Raw genomic sequence first — 24,835 nt, forward strand, 5'->3', positions numbered from 1 at the left:
TGTTTTTTTTTTCTGGCCAGGTGGCATTAAGTCAGCCTGAGTGGAAGATCTGGAATGTTCAGGAGGGGAGAGGCTGTTCTCAATGAGGTGAATGCACTTTGGAAAAGAAGCCACAATGTGGATGGAGGCCTGTGGCCCAGCGGGGGGGGGGGGGGGGGGGGGGGGGTGGGAGGGCGGTGTGAGTGGCGGGGGGGGGAGGGCGGTGGGGGGGGGGCGGGGAGGGAGCGGGGGGGGGGGGGGGATGGGGGGGGGGCTCTGGCATGGATCTAAGCATGCAGGGGAGGCAGCCTAAGGTTGTGCTCCCCTAGGCTAGCCTTGAGGAAAGAGTTCTGGGGAGGGGTGGGGTGAGGTGGGTGGGGAGCACAATTTGCCTTTGCAGTCTTAACCTCTGAAGGTCACTGTACAAACTTCAAATGAATTCAGCAGCTCAATACCAAAATTAAGTAGAGCATCCTCTGGATCTTAAATGGTTCTCTCATTCTCTCTCTGGACTTGACCCCATTTTATATTTTATTAGGTTTTTAATCAGGTTCCATTATGAAGTGCTTTAAACAAGGTTAGAATCTACAAATGCACAAAGGGAGAGAACACTGCCTGGTCTACCTGGTTTAAGCAACCAGAGTGGAAGCCTCTGAGAATAGATAAGGCTTTGCTCAGTCCCTGGGAGCGGCCCTGGACTTCCGTCATCAGCTTTGCCCCCTTCACGCTGGCTCCTCAGCAGCAGGGATCAGTGGCTCAGCACATGGACTCTGGGGCCAGAGTGCTTGAGTTTAAACAGCAGTGACACCAATCACCAACAATATGGATGGTGTGGTCTTGGTACTCACCTGAAAGGGTGGTTACATGACCTGCCTGCTTATGAGGAAATGGAGGCACCGAGTACATGGCTAAATGTACATGGAGGGCTCAGGGCAGTGCCTGGCACAGTTTCTACTCTGTAATTGCCTGCTGCTATTAATGATGATGCCACTGAAAGGAAACAAAGACCCAGGGCTTCAACAAATAGCAAGAGTGTCTGACCTTGAAGGACACTGGGCTTGGGCTGTGCTCATCAATTCATTGAACAGATTTATTCAGCGTCTACTCAGTGCCAGACACTGAACTAGGCTGGAGGGTACAGCAGTGAATGAAGCTGAATATCCCTGCCCTCAAGGAGCTTATGGCCAGTGGGAAAGACACAGATTCAGCAAAGATTCCCACTAATGAATGAGTAATGACAAAATGAGATGAATGCCCTGAAGGGATGGAATTCAGCGTGCTGAGTGCACAGGAGAGCTGTTACCTGACCTGGCCTTCTGGGTAGTGGGAGTTAGCTCTGTCTGAAACTTGGAGGATGGTCAGGCATCAATGATGGGAGTTTGGAGGCAGCTGGGAGCCTTCTAGATAGGGTGGAGCTGAACGAAGGCCCTGGGGCAGGGGCCAGAGGGATCTTATAAAAAGGGAGAAGGATGGGGAGGGGAGTGGATGTCATTGACAGGTCCCACTGAAGTTAGCGTGAGGACAACCCTTTAAGCAGTTATAAGGCCAGGAATGAGAGGCATTTGCATGATTTAGGAGTGCATTTTTGAAAAGATCATTCTGGTTATAACATGTAGAAGACATAAGGGTGAAATGGAAGCTGGAGAGGTTGTGGGGAGACCCAAAAGGGGTGGAAGTGGTTTTGAAGCATCCCCTGGAGTGCCTGTAACATAGTTCCTGCCCAGCTTGCTGTCCCCACTGGAGATTTTTTTTTTTTTTTTTTGAAACAGAGTCTTGCTGTTACCCAAGGTGGAGTACAGTGGCACAATCTCCGCTCACTGCAGCCTCAAACTCCTGGGCTCAAAAGGTCCTCCCACCTCAGCTGTCTGAGTAGCTGATGAGACTACAGGTGTGTGCCACCACACCCCCGTCTAATTTTTAAAAACATTCCTTATAGAGATTAGGTCTGGCTATGTTCCCTGAGTTGGCCACTGGAGATTCTGATGGAGCAGGTGCATGGTGGTCCCTGGGATCTTGCTTTTCCAACATGCTGAAGCTGCCGCCCATGGACCACACCACGAGTGGCTCTAGCTTGGACTTTGTTGGTGGTAGGGGAGTTGGTAACTGGATGAATTCTTGGGAGACGGCAAGAAGCCCTTTCTGAAAACTGGGACTATTTTACTTTGAAGATATTTGTCCCTAAACATAATTTAGTACAAATTTCAGAGATGCCCTTAACGATATAGGGATGGAACTTTACAGAAGTAGACTCACTCTCCAGAATTGTAAGGTGATACAGATGCAGGTGGCTCTGGTTAACTCAGGCTCTATGAAACCTGGGTGCTATGCAAGGTTTACATGGTGCTTGTTTTTATCCATCTCTCTGGTTTTCAGAGCAGCAAGAACCCTATACAAACAGACTATAGACTGGGCCTGAGTTAATCAGAGTGGCTCTGGATCTTTGTCCTGTAGAAAGCTAGAGAGAGGAACATCCTCCTTTTTATTAGCGTTTTGGAAAGGACACTAGCCAACCCAGCCACTCTATCTTGAAAACTCTTGCTTGGGCTCTGAAAAATGGTGATGTCACATATAAGATTTAAGTTAGGCACAAAATACCACTCCAACTCTAGAGACCTACATTAGTTTTCCAGCTCTGCTGGGTCCACGGCTGTAAGGACCGGGAAAGGAAGCCCATCTGTCAGCACAGGTGATGGGGAAGTATTACCTTTGATGGAGTGTCTGGCAGATCAGTGCCCTAGGAACAATCCCGTGCTTGGTTCTCCTCCAGCCCTCAGGTCACTGGGACACGCGCTGATGGACAGCTGTAGAACTCCCCCCGGCCAAGAAAGACGTTTGCTTTCCAGGGACCCTGGGACCATCTAGGAAGTAGATGCATTACCTGTATATGTGGCTACAAAGCGCCTTCCTCTCTCCAGGAGGCTACCGTCCTATTACTAGGTCCTCCCTTCCCTCTACCTTGCCCTATTCAAAGCTACCATCACCAAGTATCAAAACAAAAGTCCCAGCTCCGCAACCACTGTGTGCTTTGGCACCTCAATGTTCAGTTGAGTGGCGCTTAACCCTCCTGATGGCCCATAACTTCATTTTCACAGTGGGAAACCTGGTAGCACCATTTTCTCTGTAGGAAGCTAATGTTACCAGGAGTGTCTTTTTCTTTAAAAGTGGAGCATTTGTGTTGGGGGATAAACAGCAGCCTCAGGAGGCCAGTGTCTGTAGGGGAGCTGCAGCAGCCAGCCCAGAACTGGAAAGCCGCGTGCCTGGGTTTTGGAGCCGAGGGTCCTCTGCGGCGAGTGTAGCTGCCTCGCCAGAGGGCGCCCTTGCAGGTTCTGGAGCCGGAATGCTGCCTGTAGTGTGGTGTGGCCCTGGTGTTGTGAAGTAGCCGTTCTCTGATTGGCAACGGCCTGATTCACAACACCAGCTGCCCCACCACACCATGCCGGGGAGGTCTCTCGGGCAGGCCGATGGGCGTAGAGATGCCTTTGTGCTGCTGCCGCTGGAGAAGGAGGTGGAGAGAGAACAGAGAACAGCCAGAAGTGAGAATCGGGAAGCAAGCATATGCCAATATTTCACTGCCCTCCCTAGCCCCACCTGAGAGACTTTTTTCGTTGTGCCTTTTGTGAACTTCCTCATCCCATAGGGGTCATGGGTGGGTATCCATGGATCCAAGGAGTCCTGGGTCCTGAACACAAACTTACCTGTGCGTTGGTATTTCTCTGGGAAGCGGATCTGCCTTCAATAAATGCTTAAAGGGAAACACAGCCCTCCACAGCTTAAGTATGTCCAATGTGGGCCTTCATAGTATTTGATGATCACCACACCTCCCAGAACAAAGTTTTTTCCCCACCAATGCTTTTCTGGGAGAAATGCAAGGAATCCCATTATTGTGTTGCGAAACACAGAAACCAGACATGGTTCTTACTGCATATTCTGAGTAATTTCTTTCCCTCGGCTTCCCTCACCTCTCAATTTGTATGCTGTCCAGGGTCCCCAAACCTCCAAGGCCATGCTTGGAGTAGCTTCCATGTCTACTGAGGATGATCAGGGTCAAAATGGAACCCTTCAAGGATGCACAGCAATCTCCCTGACTCAGTCCTCTACAGAGCGGGGAACGCATTCCAGATAAAAAATAAGGGTGACCACCGAGGATTTGAGGCAGTCAAACAAACAAACCAACCAAAGCCGAGACTGGCTGAAAAGAAATCAGGTAGCCAACATGGACACACTTAACCATCACGGCGCCTGCCTTTCCGTCAGCCAGTGACCCACCAGCTGATGGCGCTGGCTTCAGCGCCAGCGCTTCCTCCCCTGGCTTCAGCTGGTCCAGGATCCTGAGTGTTTGTACTAGGGAAACCCAGTAGTAAGATCACTTGGGAACTCTCCTTTTGGTGGCTGCCTGGATTTTATCACCATTATGAAATTATATAGCATAAACTTGACGTGAAAATAGCATTTGAAGTTTAAACCCTATTTCCAGGTGTCAATAAACACTTTAAATGAACAGCTCTTTGGCCCAAAATGGCTCCCGCATGCTGTGTGGTTCTTAGTTACCCAATCAAGAAAAATCACATTTCCCACTTTCTGCCATCTATCTTGGAACCCACTTTATTTTAAGGACATAAACTTGGCAACTTCCTAGTACTGGATATGGCGTAGAAGTTCTGCCAAAGTTCTTGCCAGAGTTGGGGGAAGCAGAAACTTTGAGTAATTTATCAATCATAGCTTATCACCAAGCCACGTAAATCACCGTGGTCTTGGAGTTCAGAAATGTCTGGATTTTTCCTATCTGCAATCAAAGATTCTCTGCTGGGACATTAGGCTATAATCTCTACACTGGGGCCTCTGGCCCACGGAATCCCAGGCTGAGAATCTAGGTTGGGAACACTAGATAAATGTGTGTATTTGATGAGCATTGGTGTTGACTAAGTTAACATGGCTGGCTTTCCAAGCATCAGGTAGAGACCTGGAATTTTTTCTTTCCCATGGGGCTGAAATTTCTGTGGACTGTCTTGAGGACCAATAACCACTCACTTTGAGAATCAGCAAGTTCCAGAAAGTGGGATTAACTCCTTGTAAAAAGTTGCTGACCAAGAGGGTACATGGGAAGGTCACGCTGGCACCAGGTGAAACCTGTACAAACTCCAAGAAATTAGACAACACAAACCCACATCCTGGCACTAACCCATCTCTGTGTCTGAGGGGCAAAAGGTGACTCAGGAATAGGTGAGAAGCTGAGGCCATGAACAGACTCATCTGCAGCCAACTCCACTTTGTGGTTCTGTCGAGAATCCACCAGTACCCAAGCGGATACAGAGAGATCAATAAATCATCAATAAATGGCCATCATGTTTTAACTTCAAATGCTTGCAAGGACTTGGCACCTTAAAGGGCAGGGCCAGGCCTGGCACAGGCCCTACCCCCTCTTCCCCTAACCCTCCCTATTCTCCTCCTTACTCTCTGTGCTTTCTTAACTTCTCAAATGAACCATGCTCCCTCCCACCCCAGGGCCCTCACACAAGCTGCTTCCTCTGCCTGGAATGCCTTTTTCCCAGTTCTGCATGTTGAATACCAACTCCTTCAAGCTTCAACTCCAGTCACTTCCTGGACCTCCAACCCCAGACCAGACCTGACTCCTCTGTAACATGCTCTACAGGTATCTGGTCCTCTTCCTTGCACTTCTCATGGTATGTGACTGAAGTCTCCTCCAACTTCACCACTGGGTTCCCAGCGTTGGCCATGTAGGAGATGCTTGATGAATACTGGTTGGATGAATGAATGATTTCAACCAAGACTCAACGGCCAAGATATTCTTTTCTAAGTGCTCAGATGAATCCCTCAGGAGAATAAATATGGCACCAAGTATTTTAGAAACATACATGGTGCTATTCTGTAATGAATAATTTTACTTCAATAGACTGTCAGACCTCTTAACTCATCTTCCTGACTCTAGGCTAACTTCACGCTGATCTGACTCACCCTCTCCTAAACTCCCCATTGCCTCAGGATAGAGTGAGTCCCAGATCCTGCAGCCTCTTTTCCAGCATGACCCTCCCCGGTGGTGCAGTGGTGCCCCAGCATACCACGTGTGCATGCTTCTGTGGATCTGAACCTGACTGGAAGGCCCACACCCCTTTCTATCCAGAAAATTCCTCGTTCTGCAGTCCCAGTTCTGGAGCTAGCCATCAAGGAGGCCTTCCTTGCCCCTTGCTCAGCTTGCACTCTTGGCCTGGCCTCTGACTCTTGTACCTTTTGTGTCCTTCCATTACTACTTACATCTTCAGTCTGTCTTAGTTGATGGTGACCCTGAGGACGGAAGCCATCGTGGAGTCACCTGGCAGGTCAGCACTCACACAGCACCTGGAACACAGGGGCCTTCAGCCTGGATGTGCTTCCATTCCATGAGGAGTTCCTGCAAAGCAGGGGGTGTAAGGACACCATGATAGTAAAAATCTGTTCTTTGTGTCCCCTATGAATCATCAGAATGTCCAGAAAGTTCCAATATTTTGCCATTTATTAAGTGCATTTCTGCATCTCCATGGCCACCCAAACTCCCAGTCCAGACCCCTGCCAGAGTGGGGGTCTTCAGGCTGCATGTGGGCCGGCTGAGTGCCAAGGAGTTAACATTCCCAAGGAGCATCAACCAGTGACGGACAGGAGTTAGTGGATATACACCCGGCTCTCTGGCCCCCCGGGTGGGATAACCCTGAAATGTGTCCTACACCAGCTCACAGAGGTCCACATGTGCCAGCAGCAGTAACCTGATGGATAACCTTTACTGGCTCCCTTCCTCAGTCTCTTACAACACTTCCTGGACCACCTCCCAACACTCAGAAGTGCTGAGTGTGAAGTGTATTCAAGTCCACTCATGGTTTTGAATGGGTGGATGTTATGCTGTTGCCAGGATGGGCCCAGGGCGAGAGGAGAGAGGCACCCTCCGTGCTGATCCTGCTCTCATCTGAGCTAGACCATGGGTGCTTCCTGAGACTCTGTATCTTGGGCATCTTGCCTGCTCACTCCAGACCCACCCTGACTTTCAGGAAATCAGAATATAAAACTCAGACAAAACAACCTATCCCAAACAGGTGTTTTCCAGAGTGTGCTGTATCTATATTTCTTCACTGCTTTTTCATAGACAATCACCCTCTAAATGGAGGACATTTTGGCTTCCAAATTCTGAGGTATTAGGATCATTCTACATGGTTTAGTAAAGCACACATGTTGTTGTAGGCCTTTAAGACAGCATGTCTACTTTAAGATGATGGCAAAAAAACCAAAAGGCAACCTGTAAAGCATGTTTGTTTTAGCCTATCTTGGCAGAAGCCTTCTAGGTGAAAAATAAAACCCCTGGTTCAAAGAGGCTGCCCGGCCTGCCGAGCTCAGCCTGGAGTTTATTAGCACAGTTAATATCGCATGCAAATAGATTTCCCTGCTTCAGTCATGCCAGTCCATTAATTCAGCCCCTTGTCTGCTACATCTTTATCCTTGGCAGGTTAATCCTGCCAAATGCCTTTGCTGTAGCACCTGTCACGCTGTGCCTATGTCCAACAATGCAATTTTGCTAATCCTGTTGTATCAGCTTTGTGGCCCTGTCTGGTCAATCCAATGGTGGAAAAAGTGCATATAAGGTTTTGCCAAGATCTTTCTCCTACTCTGGCACCTACCCCTCCTTTTAAGAAAAAGATTTCAATTAAATGGTTTGAAAGTCAACCACAGTGTTGGACGCCAGCCAGCGGCCATGTCTTTCAGACAAGGATGTCACGGCACTCAGCATGCCTCCAAACTGTTTCTGGCAGCCCCACCCAGCGTCCCCTGAATGTGCTAAGTGAAAAGGGTTAAAACAGGAAGATCAGCTAAACATCTCTTTTCCATGGCTGGAAAATCCTGTCCTGTCCTGACACCCAATAGGTTTAACGTTCCACCCTCACAGTTACCACAAAGGACGTGAAGGGCTTGAGGATGGTTGAATGGAAAGCATACCTGTCACTTGTCTTTGGTGCTGTCCTCTTTAAGGCTTAGTGGAATCGTTAACATGAATTGTTAGTTAGATGAGGCACATCCCTTCCTGCAGGTGAATACCTGACACACGGAGGAGCCGAATCTCCAGGCCCCACAGTGTGTTGCTCTTCTAGTTCGTGTCCCCGTGTGGGTAACAGCATGGGTGGGCCTTATAGGCACATTTGCTCAGGTTCAAATCCCAGCTGGACCACTTCTACCTCTGTGACACTAAGCATGTTGCTTTACCTCTCTGGCCTCATTTTGCTCATCTGTAAAATAGGCATAACCATAGCACCGGCCACACAGGATTGCTGTTAAGGATTCTGCGTTAATACATGTCAGTCACTCAGAACAGTGCTGGCACACATATAGCAGGTAGTGGGTAAATGTAAGCTGATATTAGCATAGACTGGGAAATTTGTCAAAACTCACTGCCATTTGCATAGTACACAGGCAGAGCGCCTGGTAAAATTCCACATGGGCATATCTTTTAGGGTCTTCAGATATGAACTGTACTCTCTTGCCTGCGAATTACAGAAATCTGGCTGCAAGGACCCCTATCTAGTCTCCATGCCTCCCGCTGGTCTCTATGTTACCCTGGTAGCCTTTGGTGGATGTGAGGAAGCATTCTGGGGGTATAAGCACTGGGACTGTGATTAGGTTCCCCAGGGCCTGAGTCCTAGGCCTGCTGCTGTGTGACTTTGGGCAAGTAACTTGACCTGTGAGACTCTTAAAATCCCCACATTAGCAATGGCGAGACTTGGTTTTACACAGCAGGGTTATTGTGAGGATTAAATAAAGTACATGTGAGGTGCATGGCATGCCGCTGGGAACACCGTAAGTGCCCCATAAATAATGGCCATTATGGTTATGGAGCCCCTGCAAAGCACCTGGGCTTCCCTCTCCAATTCTCCATCCATCTGCTTCCTCATCTCCCCACAGCCTTCATGTAGATGTTGTGAGAGTTATGTGGGACTGGGGAGGGAAAGCTGCCAGCATGGGGCCTGGTTTCCAACACAGACTCTAGAGATGAGGCGGTGCTCACTGCTGTTAAACCACAGTTCACTCTGGCTGATTTCTTGCTCCAAATAGCCTTCAGCTCCATACAGTCCTTTTTGTCTTAGTCTAATCTAATTCTTGCTAAGACTTATGAGTGGTTTTTAGATGATGGTGTGCATGTATAGATTTGAAAGTCCCATGTTTGGACAGAGCTGAATATGCATCCTGATGTGAGTGCCTAGACATCATTATGGTAACTGTGAGGGGAGGACATTAAACCTATTTGGTGTCAGAAGTGTCAGGACAGGATTTTTGCCCTCTGTGTGAAAAGTATTTTGCTACACAAAAGAGCAGTATGCTTCCCTTGCCAACCCAGCCACTGAACACTGCCCTTTCCCTCCTGCTTTTCCCAGGTGCTACTGGAACGTCTAACAAATAGTCTTATCATGAGTTGAGCATGTACTATGTTCCTGTTACCAGCCTGGATGCTTCACATTCATTATCTTCTTTTTTTTTGAGACAGAGTCTTGCTCTGTCGCCCAGGCTGGAGTGCAGTGGCGCGATCTCGGTTCATTGAAAGCTCCGCCTCCCAGGTTCATGCCATTCTCTTGCCTCAGCCTCCAGAGTAGCTGGGACTACAGGCGCCCACCACCACATCCAGCTAATGTTTTGTATTTTTAGTAGAGACGGGGTTTCACCATGTTAGCCAGGATGGTCTTGATCTCCTGACCTCGTGATCCACCCACCTCGGCCTCCCAAAGTGCTGGGATTACAGGTGTGGGCCACGGTACCGGGCCCATTATCTTCTTTAATTGAAATAGTACTGTTTTACCAATTTCCCACTTAAGGAAATGGAAGCTTGGAAATGACAATTAGCTTACCCAAAGTCATAGCTAGAAAGTGGCCATAGAGACCAGGGGCTTTCCAGGCTATAGGGCTACACAACACATCTTTGGTGTGATGCCATTTCAGCTGCTGGGCATCAGAGTCGGGGGTGGACCTCCTGAATTACCAACTCTCTTTGTCATTTATTTTTTCCAAGGTATAGCTATGCCACATGAAATATTTTCCTCCTCCTCTGATTGTTTTGATGAATCTAGTACTTAGTTTTTAATTTTTCTCCTGAGGGGAGGATATAGCAAAAAACAAGACTTCTTTTCTGTAAAAATTAGGAAATTCCAGCATCTTAGCACATTTCATCGGGTGTGCTAAGAGTACTCTCTTGCCTGCCAATTGCAGAATTAGCTGCAAGGACCCCTATCTAGTCTCCACACCTCCCACTGGTCTATACATCCCAATTCTAACCCTATATATCCCAGTTCTGCTGCACTGATCTTAATCTACTTTTCATTCACCAATCTCTTGAATACAATCATTTTGCTAATTAAAACATGATGGAATCAAGCTATTTGCAAAATTAGGAGTTCTGACCCTCTGGCCTCTGTGGCCCAGGTGAGGTCCTCTGAGACACATGCATGTGTTGCCTTGGCGAGAATTCATGCTGAGAAGACAGTCCATTCATCTTAGGTCGTGCTTAACTAGCAGAATGTAAACATCTCTGAACTTTGCTTACTGGATAAAAGGCAGCATTAGCTTCTCATTAGCTTCCCATTGCATTTCCTCCTGCAGGATCAATCACACATCCAGCCCAGACACGTGGCCCCTGCTTGTAATTAATCTTGGAAAGGCGTAGCTCTTCTGTGGATGGATTGCTGTGTTTGAGCGAGGCTTTCAGAGGGGAGGGGTAGGAGAAATAAAGGCTGGAAGCAGAATAATAAGCACCAGTGTTTGAGAAGTCTGCTCTGTGCCCTGTGCTGCAAGCAGCTTTTTTTAGTGGTTGATTCACTGTCAGAAAATTTGCTTTTGCCTGAACGCGACTTAGCATCAGGGAGGGAATTTATGATTTCTTCTTTTCCACAGTGTGAATTTCATGCCTCAGTTAGTTGCATTTTTTTTTTTTTTTTGGCCAAATTGAAGTTGTCTAAATCCTATTTTTTGGGTGGTTCTAGAGTTATGCTCCATACTCTCAACCTGTCTGAGGGATGGAAGTGCTTGGGTTCCTCTATTCACAAGGATTTAACTGTGACACTTTCATACAACTGAAAGAGACCTTCTTTTGACCTTGTTCTCAGAACTCTGCTTTCTAATTCTTATTTGAATTTTAAATGCTTTAAGGTGGTTGGATTTTTTTCTTTTTTTAAAAATTGTGGTCATCTCAGTTACCAGGCTGGTAGAGGACAGTTGGGAAGGCAGTAATAACAAGGAAGTGAAGATCCCATGAGTATTGATCATCAGAGATGGCTAGGACTTGAGGCACTAAGGATTGTCACCTCCTTGCCTTTACTGAATAGTATTTGTTGCTTATTTTGGAAACCAAGCAAATTGCTGAAAAACCTTTATGGAAACTCAATTTACACAAAACCCACCTAAGGAGTGACGTCCTCAAAAGCTCTAGGAGGACTATGTGAAAAGGTAAGTTTCCTTGCTGCCCTGAATATCATGTGTGAGACACACTTCATTTTAAGGGTCATGCCCATTGTGTAAAAGGAGGTGCATCTGCATTTATCTCCAAAAAGGGATTTCTTCTGACAAAGCATTTCCCTCCCCTGCAAGCCTCGAAAGACATATAGACAACACAAGGATTAAGCTATATTGACAATGGGAGGATTATTTCCTTACCTGGTATATGACAAATGCCTACTAATAAGTGAACGAGACAATCCTGTCTCCATTTTCTCTCAAACGCCCTGACCTTGTGGTCAGTACTCATGGGGTTACTGACGTCGCTTATCCTGCTGCCTGCCCAGGACCCTGGGGGCAAACCATCCTAGCAAACCTGAGACTGCCCGCCCCGACAGAGGGGGCCCTGGAGGGGGCCTTTGGGCTCTGCCCACAGGAGCAGGTAAGCTGTTCTCACTTCCTCCTGCATGCCCACCTCTTTTGCCTCAGCTCTCGCATTTCTGTTGCCAGAACTCAAAATGCTTTCTTGTCAGACAAAATGTATATTTGGAAAGTATATTTGTTTGAAAACTTGACTGGCATTGAGACCTCAAAGGCCTGGCTGGGCATTTCTGGTTAGCAGCAGAGACCTAATTTTTCTTTTTAAAAGTCCTGCTTCCTCCCCACAATTCCTGGCCTTGGAGCCCTGTGAAATTTCGTAGGCTGCTTCCCCTTCCGCCATGATTGTAAGTTTCCTGAGGCCTTCCCAGCCACGCTTCCTATACAGACTGTGGGACCGTGAGCCATTTAAACCTCTTTTCTTTATAAATTACCCAGTCTCATGTAGTTCTTTATAGCAGAGCAAGAACAGGACTAAAACAATATGTTTGTATTCTCTTCTTTCCAGTAGTTCTCCCAAGAAACTCTCTCTTAAAAAAATGCATCAGCTAATAGAGTTTTGGAGGAAGAAAACTCTTTAATGAAACATGGTTTCGTAGAGTAGCAGTAAGGGGAAGTTCTGCTTCTGAACAAAATGAGTTACCTCAACACCACCACAAAATACTCAGGGAAAGGTAACCAAGAACAGGCTTCTGAGAATGAATGAGTCACCCTCTCTTACACTCCTCTGCAGCCTGAGCTGGGAGACACTGGCACACACATGCTGACACCGGCAATGACTCACTTCAGTCTCACCTCCAGACCTGTCAGATCTCCTGGCCATTATTTAGAGAAATCACTAGCAAAATTGAAGGACAACTTACAAATCCAAATCACCCTATAGTTCTTAACCAACTTCTGGGGGCTGCGAGCAGTCGCCTCATGGGGGGGTCCTCTCCCCAGACTCTAGGCTGAGGCACAGAGGTTGACATGACTCTTCCAGAATGTCATTATTGGAGCAGCTCAAGGATCCACCTCTGTTCGCCCCTGAGGGAGACACAGGTGAGCTGGAGCTGGTGAATTCTGGAACTCTGGCTCTTTGTACCACACCTCAAAAAAGCCTCCAGTCCTGGGGGTAGGGGCAGCTTTCCTGCAAATGGATGTGCTCACATGCCTGGGGAAGGGGCTTATTCAGATGCACAAACAGGAAGAACAGGAAAGTGGAAGAGACCAAGGCAGGGGACAGAATTCAAGGGGTCCATGCAGCTTTCTTGGTAACACTTTTAAAAAAATTATTTGTGCAATTATTTACTGACATAACTGAATGAGGAATGCGTAGATAAATGTCCCTGAGACTTGGCTCAAAGTAAAACACTTCCATAACCGTAAGTATTAAATTTTAATGTTGACACTGAAAGACCATATTCTGAGACAGTGTCTGAAGCACAGACAAGAGCAAGGACCCCTTCCCCATGGGAAGTGAATCCCAGGGAGAGGGTGGAGAGGGGCAGGGACATGAGTCATGTCTCTATGCCCCAGAGCTGACCACTCCCCTGACTTTGCTGTGTTCTACAGCCTTGTAACGCTGTCCAGTGCTCACTCTGGGCTTGTTTTCTTATTGCTCAGATGGAAATAACAATACCCTTGAGCCTCAAAAGCAGACCATCACGTGCCTGGCCCAATGCCATGGCTGCAGCAACTCAGAACCCAATTATATGGCACAGAAAAAACCTACCTACTGACCTGTTGGTGCTGCTGAGCCTCTCCATCCTTGTTCTGGACACAAACTGAGAAGTCCAACCTCATCCTTCATTCTGCAAGAAATTTTCAGGAATCAGTCACTCTCTTGTCACCTTAACTTCAAGGCAAGCCTTTTCAGACTCAGCAAAAGCAAACTTGGGACTCAGTTGAACTTCATAGTGACCATGAAAGATGGTCCACTATATAATGGACCTGCCATCTTAACCCTGGGCTAAAAAACTGTGGGTGGGGGTGGGTGGTCGAGGGGAGGGGGGGGAGGGTGTGGTGGGTGAAGAGTTCTGCCTGCCTGGGCACTCACTGCTGGATTTTCCCTGCACTTGCACATTCTTTAACAAAGTGACAAGGCACAGCTAACATTATCATGCACCCTCAAGTGCCTCTTAGTTCACTTCACGTGATGCTTCTAGTGACATGATTTTATGAATCTTTGAAGCATAGGTGGTGAGAGGATGAAGAGTTTTCTGTTTTAGGGCTGGGTGCTCTCAGACTGTGTGTGTTTGTGACACCATCCTTCCCTCCCGCCTGCTCCCTCCCATTCTATATCACTAGACAGAAAAAAAAAAGGATGGGATACTCTTTAGACAAGCACCAAGTCCACAACTTAGCTGATGTGCTTCCTTTGTTCCCTACTCCTGAGGGCTAAGGCAATAGCTACAGACCTGGGGGCAGGAGAAGGGGGACTTTTAAGTGAAGCTGAAGAGACAGGGGTGAAATGAGAAAATCTTTAGCAAAGCCCATCTTCTCAGCTGACGATATGGCTGCACTTCAGTTCTCCTTGTCCTTGAGAGGCAATAAAATGGGATGTGACAAGATGGGGAATAGGTCACGGTTTTGTCCCCATCTTGCAGATGGGGGAAACTGAGGCAGTGGAGCTTAAAGCAGCCAATTAACCTTTATGAAACTACAGGTTGGTAGGGACCATACATATTTAGCAAACATCTTTAGCTTTCCTTTGAAACTAATGCTTTTTATTTTCTTGACTCCTATGAAGGGTCCAGACTAGCAAAGTAAAGATGAGCAAGTCAGCTCCTCCACAACATTGATTCAAACTAAGTTGGCAGGGGCGTTAAGATGAGCACACTGCACTCCAGGAGGTCTGAAAGGGGCTCTTGCAGGGACACTCTGGGTACGTGGGATAGAAGGAGAAAGCTCAGCAACACACACCTAATGATTAGATGACAGTTTCTCCATCTGTAAAATGGGATGACATTCTCCTTGGCTGGTAGAGGGAATAACAGATAATCCTTGGGCTCAATCAACAGTCACAGTAATTGGCAGCTCACCAAGAGGTGCCTCTAATACCACAGAAATAAGCCCAGATACCAAAGTGGGGAGTTCCCATCGCCAGCTCTGTCCTGAAGGAGTGGCACACGCTTGGCACATTCATTCTAAATTACGCCCCTGGCCTCAGGGTCCATTATGCCAAATGATAATGTATTTGTGGCACCCACTATGTCCTTGGAAGAGGTTTTCTCCAGGATGTGGAAGAAAAATTTTAAAGGATCAAAATAGAGGTATCAATTAATAGCCAAGATAGGGTATACAGTGTTTAGGTAGTTGTAGTAAAAGCAAAGAAAAATAATGGAGAGAGGAAACCTCACACAACTCACGTTGGTAGAAGAGCTGGATGGCAATATTGAAAAACAATTTTGATGCCCATTAGGTAACTGTGCCCACTCTGTCCCTGGCAGTTAAGTGCCTATCTCTGGTCTCTGACACAAAGTGATCTTACCACCTCCACTGAAATCAGAGAGCCCATCTCAATGGCAGCACCCCCACCAATGTGTCCAGCCTATGGAGCTCAACCACCGCAGTGATCTCCCAGGCCAATGGGGATGTGAAAAGTCACTGACAGGCTGCTCAAGGCCTTACTGAAGGGAGTATCCTCTGAGCCTGCTCCAGGGACAGAGTGTGAATGTGGGTGTGCAGGGCTCACATGATAAATTGATTCCCGCATCCCAGCCTTCTAAGCCTTTGATTCCTTCCTGTTACATGATGCCAAGGAAGTTTTGGAAACCGCATGGAATGTAGAACCATTGAGTCTCACTTTCAGCTAACCAACCAAACTATCTCTTGGAGCCACTTCCAGCTGCTCAGCTGACATATAAAATTCAGGATCTCTCAACTCTATCTTTGGTCCAACATCCTTAAATCCATTCCTATGCACATTCTTCAGGTTTTCACCAATGTAAATTAGCAAAATCTTGTAATCCTTTTGTAGGGATGCCCCTGCTGCCCTGGGAAGCAGAAAATCCCCTGCCTTCCGCTTGGTGGAGGGTCTAGGCTGAGGCAGGGCTCCTGGGCTGCAACCCTCCTGCTCCTCTAGTGACCACTGGTGTTTCTGCCTGCGGAAACGGTTCTTCAGGAAGCAAAACTGGCTGACAGAGACACTCTGCTCTATTTTGGTGTTTTGCCAGAGATTTTACTTTGATTTAGAAACTGAAGAATCCCTCTGATCCTGAGAAGGTCCCAGAGGAAAGAACCTGAGGAGACGCCCTGCAGCTTTCTGGCCTGACAAAGCTGCTTTTCTGAATTAGTCTTTCCAGGAGGGGGCTGAAGACTCAATATTCACCTCCCTGGCACCTTAAACTCCCACCTATATACTCCCTCCAAATGCAAGAAGACTTGAATTGTTATCAAAGACAGACTATGAAAAAGCAGCAGTAACTGAGTTCAGGTTGGCTGAGGAAGGCTAGAGATAGCTGGCTTAGCTGGAATCTTCTGCAACCCCTCTGTTGCAGTAGCCATCTTTCACCAAGCCTGACCATGCCTGATGCTCCACAAACCCCCTCCCCAAGCCTTGCAGCAACCCTGAAAGGTGGGCGTCATTGCCCCCACTTAATGGGTGAGGAAATGGAGACTCGGCCTCACTCATGTGCTTCCCCTGCCTCCACCATTCTCCCAGTGATAGTGATGACAAGCCCGGGTGGCTGGTGCTCATTCCCCAGATGCCGAGACAACAGTGTGCCTCTGGATCGTGATGGCGGGGAGTGGTTGTGGGCTTCTGGGTCAGTCACGAGCATTTGGCTTGTGCTTGAGCCACAGTCCTCCTGTCCCCAGCCATCTTCAGGGAGTGTGGCCCTTCCTTTCCTCACAGGCAGGCAGGTTGCCTACTCTTCACTGCTTTTCCAAATGCCCCCGATGAAGACGGGAGACCGATTCATGCCATTCCATTTCATTCATGTTTTAGAAGCACTTCTTTAAAACTTTAGTTTTGAAAAGCCTAGAACTGGCAGCAAAATGGACATTCCTGATTATCCAGGAAGGTGAAAACTCACACGGCCTCTGAAACGTACATGAGAAAATGTATGATTCCTTTAATGCAAAGTGATCCTCTGCCAAGTGGACTCAGTTCTCGGAAATCATGTTTTTTGCTTTGAGACGAATCACTGACCGGAATGTGCAAGGTTAAAACATTTAAAACAGGATTCAGCATCAGTGTACAAGTATAACCAGAAGGTTGTTTTATCAATCTTTTTTTTCTTTCTTTTTTTTTTTTTAGCAAGTAAGCTCAATTCCTGAGTTACTGTTGGAAGCTTTCCAAAAGATAAGGCTTCAGTGAGAGAGCTGGACTTTGGGTCAGACAGACCCATCAGCCTGCCTTGCTCTGGCCTCCCTAGCCATGCAGGGTCTTGAGCAAGCCAGTGAGCTCAGTTTCCTTTGGGTGAGCTAGGGACAGCAACCCCTTCAGAGGGTTTTTCTGCAGATGAGGTGGGGGAGAGGGAATGAGCATGGGGTACATAGGAGAACAGAGGAGCCCAACACACCTTAGTTTTATTCCCCTTGCTCTTGTGACTTCCATTTCTGGCAAATAATTTTTCCATACCTCCCAGGAATTTCTTTGATTCAACATCTAAAAAGGCTGGGTTTGATACTACAAAATTTGGTAAGCAGTGATTCCAAAAAGCAAACCAACAAGAAACACGTAAGCACCAAAGCTGAGTCAATGGGCTGGTCACTGCGATTGTGAAGGGAATACCAATGTAACTCACTAGACTTTGAATACAGAGAGATGTTGTTCACAATGATTACCAGACAGAAGTGTTCCCTGTTACCTACACAACCGTAAAATTAGTCAGCAATTTCCAGTTAAAGCTCCTATTCCAGGCAGTAAGAGAATAAGCGAAAACCAAATCCTCCCAATCAAGCTTAAGAACAGGATAAGAGAAATAAGTACACTGCACATGCCAGTTGTGAGGAAGGTGAGGATTTAAATCCCTGGGTGATAGAATTCTGCTGGCGCTTCAGTTTTTATCCTACTCTTCAAAATTACCCCACACTGGGAGTTCAGAATGCAAAATTGCAAAGGCAGTGATGTGCGGGGAAATGAGATAACAAGGCTCAGCCTGTGGGTTTTGCAGTCTCGGGTTTGTGTCAGGATGGAACTGACTGGAAAGTGTGACTATTGAGAGACTTGCTGCAAACTTCCCAGTTGAACCAAAGACTTAGACCCCAGCAATGCAGCCGGCCCCTTCCACTGGAGTAGAAGCTGCCTGGCAAAATCTAAACGCAAAGAAATCCTTCTCCTAGTGGACCCAGCTCTTAGAAGTCATGTTTTCTGCTTTGAGCCTAATTAACAACAAAGAGTCGTCTTCTCTGGGCATCCTGATTTTGTTTTTGGTTCACTTTCAATTTCCATCAGTATGAATCAAATTAGTAAGAAGGGGATTATGGACCAATCTTCCCAATCCCTCCCCTCCACACACAGATAGCCCCCTAACCCCCCATTTCTTAGACCTTGCTGCGAGGATGAAATCTACAAGAGCGTAAGTGCCATTAACTGACATTCATCAAAACACTCTCCATTGTTCACAGACATGAGCGGCCGAGAGGTGGAAATTACTTGGCATTTCATTTTAATCTGTATTGAAGACTTGCCTGACAAAACATATTAAGTGTAAGAATTGCCAGCTTGGGAATGAAGCTATGTTTATGGCTTGCCCCGTCTTTCTCTTTCCTAAAGGAAATGACACTTCCCCTCTCTTTTCCAACCTTCTGCAGCTTACCACCCTACCCCCACCATCCCTGAAACCTTAACATTTAATTTTCCTTCCTGAGTGAAGCTTTTGTTAGAGGTGTCTATAAAATTATAATAAACATCTTGTGCCCTGCACTGGCATCTGAGATTAAAAAAACAAAACCCAACAAACTCTGCCTTTAATATGGTGTTAGCAGCAGCATTCCCCTGGGGGAGGTGCGTCCTGGCCATCTAACTGCAGGCCACGCGAGCTGTGTGCTTCTCTGGAGAGACTGACACCAAACGCTTCTGACAAAGAATGGATGCCATGCTAATGGATGCGCATAATTACCAAGGGACAATGATTCTCCCTGCTGCATTTTGACAGTCATGGAGTGCAATCGTGTATATATCATGCTTTCCACAACAGTTCATTTTCTTTGGAATCTCAAGTTTTTACTTTTATCTTTTAGGTTACTTTCACATTGTGCTAAAAAAAAAAAAAAAAAAAAAAAAAGGCTCTTGCAGATGGAAGATTGTTTATTTTCTCCTCCTCGTTTGGGTCTGTCTCTCTCTGGATTAGGAGGCTGCTCTTGGGGTAAGGCACCATGTGAGTGGTCCACACTTTCTAGGCCATAGCTGGCCGCATTTAGGATTCAGAAGAAGGAAAGATGGTGGCGGACCCATGGGGTAGAGGTGGGAGGGCTATTAAGTTCACCAGGGAATCACAGGGACACTCAGGTTTTGCCAGTTTTATGCTTTCTTTGCTTAGGAACCTTACGATGTTGCAGACTGGTGCTGCTCAGGTGTGGGAAGGGTAGAGAAATCTCGGTCCGTGTGTTGTGTTGTACTGTGATAAAATCTGTGCACTGGGCCATTCAAGGGACCTCCTTTTTGAACTTTCTCTCTCCAGAGGTTAAAGGGCTACAAATCCCTGAAGGCAGGATGTTTGACCTTCTGGCCTTGCTTTGTTGACCTTGGTGAGGGTTATGTGGGCCACAGTCTCTCCAGGGAGGCCTCTGTTGTCCCTCATGGGCCACCTCAACTGAAAATGCAAAAAAGGTGTTCATTTCAGCTCTACCATTGGGCATCTGTCATTTTCAGGAGTTTTGGAATCCGGAGATAGCAGAGGAAAGGAGAGCAGTGCCCTGTGTCCCCTTCAAAGCAAGGTGGGGGCATCAAAGCCCTCCAACCAGTGCTCCCCTGGCCCGGGGCTGCCCACATAGCCCATGGATTGCAGGACAGGGTGAAGGTCAAAGAGAATCTGAGCTTTGTGCTATGGCAGGACTAAGGAAGCCCTTTTCAGACTATGGAGAAGCACCACATATAAGTGAGGTTGGCCTGGCTGGATGCAGTGGTTCTGTCCTACCAAAGGCATGAGAACTGCCTTGCTCTCTCACTCCCCAAATGAGTACCTTAGGTTAAGTTTTGGTGAGAGCACGTGTCTTTTATTGGACAATGTGTATGCTCTCTTATGTACTATACAATGTAAAATTGCTCACAGCTAAATTCATAATACAACTATCTCTGGCATCAGCCTGAGGAAAAGAATTCATTTCAATGGCTTAGAGGATTGTTACCAATTAACCCCTGAACAGATACAGCTGTTCCTTCCTCTCATGCCCAACCCAAGCTAGCTAGATGCATTCCAAAATTTAAACCTTAGCCCAAAGATGTGACCTTTTGAAAAGATGTGGGAAAAATAATGCCTACATTGTTTAAAGTCATAATTTCAGTCTGTTACCTTTTCGTTTTGAAAGATAAATAATATACGAGAGACTTGCATATGGCCCGATTTTAGGGGCAGATGTAATTGAAATGGTAATTACTAAGAGTTACAGAAATCACTGAGTTAACTACACAGTACAGTATAGTCACATCACGTCTAGAAAGTATAAGCAAGATGGTATCTAATCTAAATTTGTTGTACCATAGTTCTGATTTTTTTCCACATAAAAATTAGGTTAAACAAATCATGCTCTATTAGCTTCGCCTTGAATGAACTAAGTCTTTTTCTTTAGGAAGTAAGTTCTCAGATTATCGAATGGGATCATTCAGTTCCTTGACCCCCAGGTTATGCCTGTGAGAGGTACACACCCTGTCTTGACTCCAAGTAATTTAGCATTTCCTAAGGAGCTCGTAGGGTCTTGCTGGCATCTCCCCCCATACTTACCCTGGATCCAGCCCAAGGGAAAAGAGGGAACAGACGAGCAGCTTGTGCAGAGGAGTACCAGAGCAAAACCCATAGTTAGAGAGGGCATCCTCTCTGAGAGGACAGACTGGGAGGCAGGGTCAGTGCCCTAACCATTTCCTGCTGTCTTTCATGTTAACCCATTTGATTGTCATCATTAATGCTTATCTCCATCGGAAACTATGAACTTCCTGTATTTACATCCCAGTCTACCACATGATTCCCACTGGAATGTAAACTCCATGAGGGTGGGGAGCTCATCTGACCTGTTCACCTCTACCTCTAATGCCAAGAACAGTGCCTGGCACATAGTAGATGCTCAATAAATGCTTTTTGAATAAATAAAAGACTGAGAAGCAACATCTTTGTTCCAAAGAGCTGCCCACTCTTCCCTTGGTCTTTGCACAAAGCAGAGGAGAGGGGAAGCAGTTGAGAAGGTATTATGGAAGCTGAAGAGAGCCGGTAAGAACTTAAGCTCAGAACGATGACTCAGGTTCAAGCCATAAAAAAATAAGAGTTGCAAATCAGAAGGATGCACAAAGCATTATGGTGAGAAGTCCAAAGAACTTGACATCACAGCCCTGGGGCGATTACTATAATGTTTCCGGCCTGCACTTTTGAGATTGGCAAAAACTGCAGAAAGATGAGAATGGAGGAAGAGAAGGAAAGAGCTGCAGAAAGGAATGAAGTTGGACACCAAAGAGGTTGCACACAGAGGCCAAAAAGAACTGTTTGACACTGTCCAGAATTTATAATGTGCACATGCCTGTGGATGTGGGTGATAATAGGCCATGCCAGTGAAAAATCTGTGGCCCTGGGACACTTAGACATGGAACTCTTACGTCCTGAGAACAAGAAACAGGTCTTTGAATATTTCCTCTTCCAAATCCAACCACATGTAAACATAAGCTCTTACATACACACACAGTTCCCACAAAAACCTTCCCTAACCTAATCCATCATTGAAAACGTGGATGTGGGGGCAAAACCTGACTTTAAGATGGGTAGGTTATATACATTTAGCCCACTGGCCTGAATGTGAACTTCCCTTTTTAGCCTATTTTACTAACTTATTTCCATTGCCAGTGATGTTTACTCATAATTCTCACCCTTCAAATTATCAACTGTCTTTAAACAGTTCAAGTTGGTATCAGTTTAAAAACTTTTCACAATAGCAAAGACTTGGAACCAACCCAAATGTCCATCAATGGTAGACTGGATTAAGAAAATGTGGCACATATACACCATGGAATACTATGCAGCCATAAAAAAGGATGAGTTCATGTCCTTTGCAGTGACATGGATGAAGCTGGAAACCATCATTCTCAGCAAACTATCACAAGGACAGAAAACCAACCACCACATATTCTCACTCATAGGTGGGAACTGAACAATGAGATCACTTGGACACAGGGCGGGAAACATCACACACCGGGGCCTGTCGAGGTTGGGGGGCTGGGGGAGGGATAGCATTAGGAGAAATATCTAATGTAAATGGTGAGTTGATGGGGGCAGCAAACCAACATAGCACATGTATACGTATGTATCAAACCTGCACATTGTGCACATGTACCCTAGAACTTAAAGTATTTATGTGTGTGTGTATATATATGTGTGTATATATATATATATATACATATATATATACTTAACTTGCTAATAGTAAAAGAAGAACATTTAGATAGCCCAAATATTTTTGCTAATGTTTGTGGCCTCTTCTTTTATGAGCTTTTATATTTCTAAGAGAGAGTGGAAAAAATAGGTTTCATGCTCAAATGATTGCCTTCCTATTTTGGAATGAGTCCCTGCATACTTTGTTAGGAAGTGCCTACTGTGTGCCAAGTGGTGACACACCAGAGAGCCGGGGCCACCGCCCTCGGCACATGGGCCTGGGCTGGCAAGGTTGCCAGCCACCCCCAGCCAAGAGCCACACCTGACCCAGCTACGCTTTGGACTGATAGGCTCTGATGTTTGCTAACCACCTTCTACCTGATGGTCCTCTTAAGGACTTAGATTATTCAAAAGAAGATTGCGATTAATGACTGAAAATGTGTCTTCTATCTAAGCATGAAGAAATACCACAAAAACCCAAAATAAGAGCCATTCTTGGTTTTCTTCAAAAATGTCAATGTTATGAAAGACAGGAAAGGCTGGAGGGACTGTTTCACATTATGAAGATCAAAGAAACATAACCAAATGCAATGCACGCTACTGGACTGAATCCTGGATCAAGGGAAAAAGAAATGTCTGTAAAGGACATTATTGGGACTAGTGGCAAAATGTGAATATGGATAGTGATACTGTATCAATACAATACTAATACAATTTTACCGATACAATATTATATCAATGTTAAATTTCCTGAATTGTATAATTGTGCTTGGTTATGTTCTCAGGAAATACATAATGAAATATTTAAAGACAAACTAATTCCCAAATGGTTTAGGGGAGAATGTGTATATATGTACACGCACACATTTGTGTGTGTGTGTAAGAGAGACAGAGAGAAAGGGAGACAGGGAGAGAAGTTATAAAGTAATCAATCTGGGTCCAGAGTATATGAAATTCATTGTACTAGTCTTATAAGTCTTCTTTAAGTTTTACATTCTTTTTATTTGGAGGGGAATAATTTTTTCATTTTCTTTTTTACTTACTATTTTGAAATATGTCATCTGTAAATACATTTTTTCATTTTTTAATGGAGACAGAAAAAAGTAATATTTGAAGTAACTGACATCACATTTAATGTCAATATCATGGTATTTCTTTGAACTGTAATATATGGCCCCCCAGTAATTACTTCACGTACACAAAACATTAAATTGTTTCTTAATTTTTTTGTGTCTTGTTGAAAAGCTGCTTGATAGTTTTATTTTCATGAAAATGGGTAAAAGAGATGGTTTATACTTTTCTTCTAACAGTACAATGTGGCTGACATCACATAATGCCCTTTGGCTTTTTAATTAAGTCAGAAAAATAAATTGCTACTAGTCAGAGCTCCTTCCATTTGGTGATTTTGAGGGATAGTGTGGCCAGAGGTCCCTGGGAAGCCAGATGATTTCTCACGTATGTTCAGTTATCAAGCAGTATTCACTTTTTCCAAGAAATGTCAACACAAATGTTGCCTTGACACCAAAATACTCTTTCTTCCATTCAAATCGCAGATGATCAAAAGGATATAGCAAGAATATTTTGTTTGGCACGTGGCCTAAAATTTCTAAATTTATGTATTCTATTTTTGCTTCTTTCTCAGATTGGATTAGTTACTAGGCAACTGAAGTATTTAATTTCATTTGCTAATAGTAGTTACATTTTAATACAGGCAGACAGTGTATATGACCAATGCTGCCAATACAGGCTCAGCCCCAACACTCAGCCTCTGTAGGGACAGTAGTGCCCACTACTTCATTCTAATCTTAGACAAACACTACTACATTCCTATATTTTATTTGACTAACATTTAAAGGAAAAGAGATGTCTCTTTTAGAATTATTTATAGAAAAAATATTTTAGTGATTTGTTTTTTCACTCAAAAAGCTATGTTTGTAACATCCTAAACCCCCTTCTAGACTTTTGGTTCAAGATAGCAGACCAAGCATAAATGTTTTCTTCCCTTCACCAAGAAAGAAAATAAATCCTTAATAGCACTGAAAGGTGGGCCCTATTAGCATCCCAGGTACATTGATGAACTTCTAGAAGACAGAAAGCAGGTGGGGCAGGTTGATGGGAAAGTTACAGTAGTGAACTGCTACCCTGCACGGGCCTAGTGGTAGGCTCAGCAGAGGTAAGAGAGTCTTCACAATGGTAGGCTGAAAAAACTCCTCCAAATGTGGAGGAAGGGCAGACTAAGTTAAAAGATAGTCTACACACAGGAACCAATCCTTCCTGCCCCTTCCCCAGCTGTGTGGAAGGCTGGAGGCAGTGTGTGTGACCAAGCTTGACCCAGCTTGACCCACGAGTGTAGCCCTTAAGGCTGGGAATTGGTCTAGAATGTGTAGGGACTGTCCTCCGGGATACTGAGTCTAGAACATCAGTCAGAGGGCACAAGGTACCTCAGTAGACAGCGTCAAGGATAAGGTGAGGAAAAGAGAAACACAACTCTGTTCAGAAGTGAGCTCTGGGAAACTGCTCCACAGGAT

At 45.7% G+C, this 24,835-nt stretch overlaps 1 long non-coding RNA gene across 3 annotated transcripts in view; it reads right to left on the reverse strand.

Annotated features, from left to right (window-relative positions):
* Positions 1 to 3,408: 3,408 nt before the first annotated feature.
* The window catches only part of LOC116473585 (uncharacterized), a 114,579-nt gene continuing 93,152 nt past the window's right edge, over positions 3,409 to 24,835 (reverse strand). Inside the window, exons 3-5 of one of the 3 annotated variants that reach the window (XR_004249345.2) lie at positions 13,523 to 13,601; positions 6,250 to 6,385; positions 3,409 to 5,106 (exon numbers count right to left, since the gene is read on the reverse strand). This is a non-coding gene — a long non-coding RNA (uncharacterized LOC116473585). Of the gene's footprint in view, positions 5,107 to 5,439; positions 6,386 to 13,522; positions 13,602 to 24,835 lie in introns of those variants that run through there. The other 2 variants (XR_004249347.1, XR_004249346.2) reach the window with 2 other exon arrangements.

The sequence above is a fragment of the Hylobates moloch genome, unplaced genomic scaffold (assembly GCF_009828535.3).
Source record: "Hylobates moloch isolate HMO894 unplaced genomic scaffold, HMol_V3 SCAFFOLD_8, whole genome shotgun sequence".
In the NCBI taxonomy this organism is placed as follows: Eukaryota; Metazoa; Chordata; class Mammalia; order Primates; family Hylobatidae; genus Hylobates; species Hylobates moloch.